At 36.7% G+C, this 7,977-nt stretch overlaps 1 pseudogene; it reads left to right on the forward strand.

The window, feature by feature from the left end:
- The first annotated feature begins 1,354 nt into the window (after positions 1–1,354).
- On the forward strand, positions 1,355–7,299 carry LOC102872498 (annotated as a pseudogene).
- The last annotated feature ends 678 nt before the right edge of the window (positions 7,300–7,977 follow it).

The raw sequence follows: 7,977 nt of genomic DNA on the forward strand, positions 1-7,977 counted from the left end.
GACACAGAAATTAGAAGAGTCTCAGAAAAGTGAAAACCAAGAGTATTCATGAAAACAAGACTAACTTTATGAGAAATAGTAAACAAATTTCTTCATCCAGGAATAGCACAGAAAAGGGGATGGAATAAAGTAACCATTAACACTATCAAAAAAAAATAACATAACACAAGGGCAACTTTAAAATTTTGCCTTCTATGATCTTATCGAATACAAATTGATTAAATGCACCAGTTAAGAGAAAGTCAGTAAGAGAATAAATCTAAAAAACCCAACAATAATCTATCAATATGTTGCCTACAGAAGATACACTTGAGACACAAGCATAAAGATAGACTAAAAGCCACATGATAGGAAGAATATATCAAACTAATGGCAATCACAGAAAAGAAAGAATGACAATATTTTTATCTTCCAAAATGGACTTAAAGGTAAAAACCTGAGTAAGAGATGAGGAAGGACATTACATAATGATAAAAGTATCATTACAGCAAGAGGACATATCTTTAATTCCTATCTATGCACCAAATGATAAAGCTGCAAAAATGCAGTACAAATTAAAAAACTTGAAGAAAGACACAGACAACAACACAATAGTGGTTGAAAACTTCAATATACATCTCTCTTTGAAAGGCAGGTGACTAGAAAGAAATTCAACAAACAGAGTTAAGCTATGCAATTAGTTAAATCAATCTCATAGACATGTAAAATATTCTACCCATAAAAAACTCAAAATACATTCTTCTTCAGTGTGCATGGAACATTCCCAAAAAGAAACTATCTGCTAGATAACAGAGTAAGTCTTGATAATTTAAAAAAAAAAAATTGAATTACTACAAAACTTCTCAGACCACAATGTTGTAAGATTCTAAATAAAAAATAAAAGGGTAAAAGAGAAAAAAAACTTCACACTTGGAAGTTAAATAACACCGTGCATGATCACTATTGCGTTAAGAAGAAATAAAAAATGAAATTTAAAAGTTTTTAAACTTTTTAAACACAATTTAAAACAAAAACGTAGCATACCAAAACCTTTGGGACACAATAAAGCAGTACTTAGAAATCAATTCATAGAAGTAGGCAAACATCAAGAAAGAAAGAATTAAAACTCTTTGACTCAAAATTGCCATCACAGAAAAAGAGCAGCAAGAAAACCAAAAAAAATTCTATAAGAAAATGATAATGTTGGTTATTCTTGGAGGAAGATGACTGCTGCTCCTCTAGTTGCAAGGGCTTGAGACACCATGAGGGAAAAGACCAGGTAGCAGAGCTAGCTGTTCCCGACCAAGTGAAGCGGAACACTACCCATTTGGAGCTGCGGTCAACCCCAGACGTATCTTAGAAAGAAGACATCATCATGGCTACAGAAATTGGTTCTCCTCCTCGTTTTTTCCATATGCCAAGGTTCCAGCATCAGGCACCTCGACAGCTCTTCTATAAACGACAAGATTTTGCACAACAGCAAGCAATGCAACAGCTTACCTTTGATGGAAAACGCATGAGAAAAGCTGTAAACCAATCCATCTGTAATTAAATATTTGGAGAATTGAATATGGCAAAGAGACCAGAGAGATATGCGAGCAATTCAGCCTGATGCAGGTTATTATAATGATTTTATTCCCCCAATAGGAATGCTGAATAATCCTATGAATGCAGTAACTACAAAATTTGTTAGAACATCAACAAATAAAGTGAAGTGCCCAGTATTTGTTGTCAGCTGGACTCCAGAAGGAAGACGATTAGTAACTGGAGCTTTCAGTGGATAATTCACCCTGTGGAATGGACTCACTTTCAATTTTGAAACAATATTACAGGCTCATGACAGCCCAGTGAGGGCCATGACTTGGTCACATAATGGCATGTGGGTGTTGACAGCAGATCACGGGGGATATATGAGATACTGGCAGTTGAACATGAACAAATCAAGATGTTCCCAGGCATATAAGGAGGCGATTAGAGAGGCCAGGTTTATAGACAATATACCATTTTATGTAGTCCCTATTGTCATGGTTAAACGATTTTCTAAGTGTATTCTCAGTGCAGAGATGCATGGGCTCTGTCAGATCCTAGGAATATTTCTGCACCTTAAAACCACAGTATTTTTCTTTGTTTTTTACACATTTACCATTTTGCTGGCACTTTTCTGAAGTAGTGTGGCCTTTGCAATAAGTTGGAGATGTATTGTCTGATGCATTTTGCGCTGGTTTTCTCTTCATTTATGGTTAATCATGTGTATTCCGTATTCTATTTCTTTTTATTGCCTACTATGTAAGACAAGAATATTTTATTCCAAATAAAGAATACAGTATTTACATAACTGAAAAAAAAGAAAATGATAACGTTAAGAGCAGAAACAAATGGAATGTTGTTGTTATGTGCCATAAAGTCATCTGCAACTCATACCCATCCTATATACAACAGCCCTAAATTCAGTCCTATCCTGTGTCAATCTCACCATCTCTGACACACCTACCCCCATTATTCCAGTCTCTGAAACAATATATCTGAGCGAGGGTCTTCCTCTCCTGCGCTGTCCCTCCACCCTCCCAAGCATGATGTCATTCTCCAAGGACTGGTCCCTCCTTGCAAAATATCCAAAGTTTGTCAGATGAAGCTTCAGAATCTTTGTCTCCAAGGAGCAGCCTGGCTTCACTCTCTCCATGACAAACCGTTCGTTTTTTTAGCAGTCCGTGGTATATTCAATACTCTTATCCAACACCACAGCTCAAAGGCATCAATTCTCCTTCTATCATCCCTAGTCATTGTCCAGCTCTCTGATGCATAGGAAGGGATTGCAAAGACCATGGCATATATCAGGTGCACCTTAGTCTCCAGACTAACATTATTGCACTTCAGTACTTTAGAGAGGTCTCTAACTACAGACTTTCCCATCACAATATGTCTTTTAGTTTCCTGGCTGCTGGTGCCAAGAGTGTCGACTTTGGAGTCAAGCAAACCAAAACTGTAAACAATCTCAATATCTTCACCATCCATCATGATGCTGCCAATTGGTGAGAATCTTTGTGTTCTTGTTATTGAGCCTCAGTTCACACTGAAGACTGCAGTCCCTGACCTTCCACAGCAAACGCTTCAGTTCCTCCTCAGTTTCAGCAAGCAGGGTTGTGTCATCTGCATAAGGCAGATTGTTGATGAGTCTTCCTCCAATCCTGATGCCACATTTCTCCTCATAGAGCCCACCCTCCCAGATAATCTGTTCTGCATAAAGATTGAGAAGCTGTGGATACAGGATACATCCTTGGCACACACCCTTCCCAATTTTGAACCATGCAGTGTTTCCTTGCTCTGTTCTGACGACTGCCTCTTGGTCCAAGTATAGGTTTCGTGTTAGCACAGTCAAGTGTTCTGGAATTCCCATTCTTCTCAGAGTTAGCCACAGTTTGTTATGATTCACACAGTCAAATGCCTTTGCATAATCAATGAAACACAGATAGACATTCCTCGGGTACTCTCTACTTTCAGTCCAGATCCATCTAACATTAGCTGCAATATCCCTACTACCATGACCCTGTCGAAACCCAGCCTGCACTTCTGGTAGTTCTCTATTGATGTGCTGTTCCAGTCGTTTTTGGATAACCTTTAGCAGAATGTCTTGTTTGCATGTGATATGGATGATATTGTTGGATAATTTCCACACTCTTTGGGATCACCTTTCTTTGGAATAGGAACAAATATAGATCTCGTCCAGTCAGTTGGCCAAGTGGTTGTTCTCCAGATATCTTGGCACAACTTGGTGAGCACATCTAAGGCAGCATCTGTTAGTTGAAATATGTCAACTGGTATACCATCAAATTCCTGGTAGCTTATTCTTAGCCAATTGTTTCAAAGTAGTCTGAACTTCTTCCTTCATCACCATAGGCATTTACTCAGATGTTTTTTCATTAAAGTCTTCTATGTCTCCAAATTCCTTTTGGTATATACTCTATATACTCTATCTTCTTTTAATACTTGTAGAATCATTTAATATTCTGCCCAAAGCATCCTTAGGTATTTCAATTCGAGGTTTGAATGTCTTATTCAGTTCTTTGAGCTTAAGAAACGCTAAGCGAGTTTGGCCCCTTTGATTTTCTGACTCCAGCTCTTTGCACATTTCATTAGAATATTTTACTTTGTCTTGTCTCATAGCCTTTTGAAATCTCCTATTCATCTCCTTAATGTCATGATTTCTAGGTTATGTTTTGGCATCTCAGTGCGCTAGTGCATATTGTAGAGTCTTCTCTGGATCCATTTGGGTCTTTTCTTCCTCCTCTGTCTTTGTAACCTTTTACACTCTACCTGGATGATATTCTTGATATCTTCCCATAACTCATCTGGTCTTCACTCATTAGTGTTCAAGGCCTCAAACCTGTTCCTGACATGATTCCGAAATTCAGGTGGGATAGACTCAAGTAATATTTTGGTTCCTGTGGGCTTGATTTCACTTTCCTTAGCTTCAGCTTAAACTTGCATACGAGTAGTTGGTGGTCTGTTCCACAATCAGCACCTGGCCTAGTTTTCACAGCTGATATTGAGCTTCTCCAGCAGTTCTTTCCACACATGTAATCTATCTGATTCCTATGCATACCATCTGCTGAAATCCATGTGACATCCTGCATTTATGTTTCTTGTAATATGTATTTGCAATGAATAAGTTATTGATTTATTTTTATTTATTATGTGCAAAATTCTATCACCCTATCTCCAGCTTCATTTCTGTCACCAAGTCTATGCTTTCCAACTACTGATCCTTCTCTGTTCCAAACTTTTGTCACCCGTTATTATTAATGCATCTTGATTGTATGTTCTATTGACTTCTGATAGAAAGTTGGTAGAAATAATCTATTTTCTCTTCTTAGGCTCTGGTTGTTGGTGCATATATTTGAATGATAGTGGTATTCACTGGACTCCCTTATATGCATATGGATATTATCCTGTCCCTCACAATATTATATTTCAAGATGCATGTAGAAATTACTTTTTTAACTATGAAAGAAACTCCACTGTTCCTCCTTTTCATCTCCAGCCTAGTAGATTATATGATCATCTTATTAAAAATGTCCCATGCCAGTCCATCTCATCTCCCCTATATATAATAGGAAACAGAAAGACAACTGAAATTATCAACAAGATCAGGAGTTGATTCATCAAAAGAATCAATAAAATTGACAGTTGGCAAACCTTACAAAGGAAAAGAAAGATACAACACAAACCATCCAAATAAGAAATAAGATGGATGATATCACATAGAAGCAGACAAAATCAATAGAACAATATTGAAATATCACAAAAAGCCATACTCCCACAAATTTGAGCATATACAGGAAATAGATAAATCTTTAGAATTTCATAACTTATCTAAACTAAAATATATAGAAGTAGAACATTTAAACAGACTCATCACAAAAGAGGGAGTTGCATAGTGGAGTGCATTTGGGGCAGGGGGCGGCGGGGAAGTAGGAGCAGGGGCATTGTATAGCAAAGAAGAAGTTTATCTTTTGCTTTTCAAAGAGAGGAGTGAACTGGGGGGGGTACGGTAGAGAAAAAAGTGCAACAATGAATGAATGGAAATCCAAAATCTTTGTAAATGTTCATTAAAACTAGTAAAATAAAAATTTTAATTAAAAAAGAGGGAATTGAAAAGGTCATAAAGCAATTGTAAACAACAACAACAACAAATGCTCTGGTCTAGACAGCTTCATTGGGGAATTCTACCAAAAATTCACAGAAGTATTTAAATTATTGATAATATATAAAAGAAGAGATCCTCCTTGATTCATTCTCCCAAGCAAGCATATCCCTAATCCCAAAACCAGGTAAAGACACCAATAAAAAGAAAACTTTAGGCAATATCCTGCATGAACATAGGTTTAAAAAATCCATAACAAAATCCTAGATAATAGAATCTAACACTGTATCAAAAGAGAACTTAACTTGATAAAGTGAGACTCATATGAGGGATGCAAGGATAATTCAACATAAAATCAATGTATATCAGGACATTAATAAAACAAAGAACAAGAAAAACCATGATGATCTCAATTTATAGGAAAAAAAAATCAACACTCTTTCTTGATTAACACACTCAAAAAATAGGAATATAGGGGAATTTCCTTAGCACAATTAAGATCACATGTACAAAACATCTTCTTCAATTTAGACAGACTAAAGGGCCCTGTGAACAGGGGTTCAAGTGTATATGATCATTTTTACTGCTTTTATTCAACATTGTGTTGGAAGTCCTAGCTAGAGAAATAAGGTAAAAAAAAAAAATCGTATGAGGTATCAAAACTTATAAAAAGGAGACAAAATTATTTCATTATGCAGATGACATGATACTTTACACAGAAAATGCAAAAGACTCAACAGGTAAAGTATCAAAACTTGTTGACCAATTCAGCTAAGTGGCAGGATTCAATATTTATATGAACTATTCTCTAATTTTTCTACAGTAATAAAGAGAATATTAGAAAAAGAAATAGGAAAAAATACAATAGCTAAACATGAAATGAAATAAAATTAGAAAAAAAATCTAACCATGGGGGGGAAAGATCTATTATTGTGATTTTGTGCAGTCAAGTGAACTATGTATGACTTATAATGACCCTATGTCTATTGTCTCTGAACCCTGCTCTATCCGGAGCCAGTCCCATTGTATCAGACACAACTATTCTCATTACCCCATTTATTGTGTCACTCTATCTCATCCAGGATCTTCCTCTCTTGTGCTGTCCTTCCGTACTTCTAAGTATAATGTCCTTTTCCAAGAATGGTCCCTTCTGACACAATAAATGAGACAGAGACTCAAAGTCATTGCCTCCAGGAAGCAGCTTAGTTTCACTCTTTGCAGCACATACCTGTTAGTTTTCTTGGCAGTTCATGGTATATGTTCAGTACTCTTCTCCAGCACCACAACAAATAGCATTACTTCTTCTTCTGTTATTATTAGTCACTGTCCAGCTCTCTGGTACACAGCAAGTAAATATAATGACTATGGCGTGTATCAGGCACAACTTAATCCCTAGACCAACATCCTTACTCTTCTGCACTCTAGAAAGATCTGTGACAGCAGATTTTTCCCAACGCAATTCATCTTTTCATTTCCTAACTTATAGTGCCTTGACTAGAACGAAACAAACGTAAATTGTTAACAATCTCAATCTCTTCTTCATCTGTCATGATTCTACTAATTGGTCCAGTGGTAATAATCTTTGTTTTCTTGATGTTGAGCTTTCATTCTTATTGCAGGCTATAATCCCTGACCCTGTGCAACAAATGCTTCAGATCCTCCTCAGGTTCAGCCAGTAAGGTTATGCTATCTGCCTAATGCAGGCTATTGATGAGTCTTCCTCCAGTCCTGATACCATATTCCTTTAATTACCGTATTACTATAATCCAGCCTCTCGAATTATTTGTTCTGCATACAGATTGAAAAGGTATGGATACAGGATGCACACGTGATGCACTCCTTTTCTGATTTTGAACCATGCAATGTTTCCTTGTTCTGTTCTTATGATGAGCACAATCAGGTGTTCTGAGATTCCTATTCTTCTCAAGGTTTGCCACAATTTGTTGATATTAACAAGGATGTCCCTACTGTCATGGCTTGTTCTAAACCCTGCCTGTATTTCTGGTAGTTCTCTGTTGATGTACTGTTCCGGCCGTATTGGATAACCTTCAGCAGCATTTTGCTTGCAGGTGATATTAGTGATATTGTTTGATAATTTTCACACTCTGTTGGGCCATCATTTATTGGAAAAGAAATAAATATGGATCTCTTCCAGTCAGTTGACCAGGTAGATGTCCTCCAGATATCCTGGCAGAGCCTGGTGAACACTTTCAGGGATGCATCAGTTTGTTGAAACATGTCAATAAACATTCCATCAATTATTGTTGCCTTGTTTTTTTCTAATTCCTTCAGAGCAGCTTGAACTTCCTCCTTCATCATGATTTTTTTATATAAAATTTTTATTTTATACTAGTTTA

The sequence above is a fragment of the Elephantulus edwardii genome, unplaced genomic scaffold (assembly GCF_000299155.1).
Source record: "Elephantulus edwardii isolate Elephantulus edwardi_28Jun2011 unplaced genomic scaffold, EleEdw1.0 scaffold00196, whole genome shotgun sequence".
Lineage (NCBI taxonomy): Eukaryota > Metazoa > Chordata > Mammalia > Macroscelidea > Macroscelididae > Elephantulus > Elephantulus edwardii.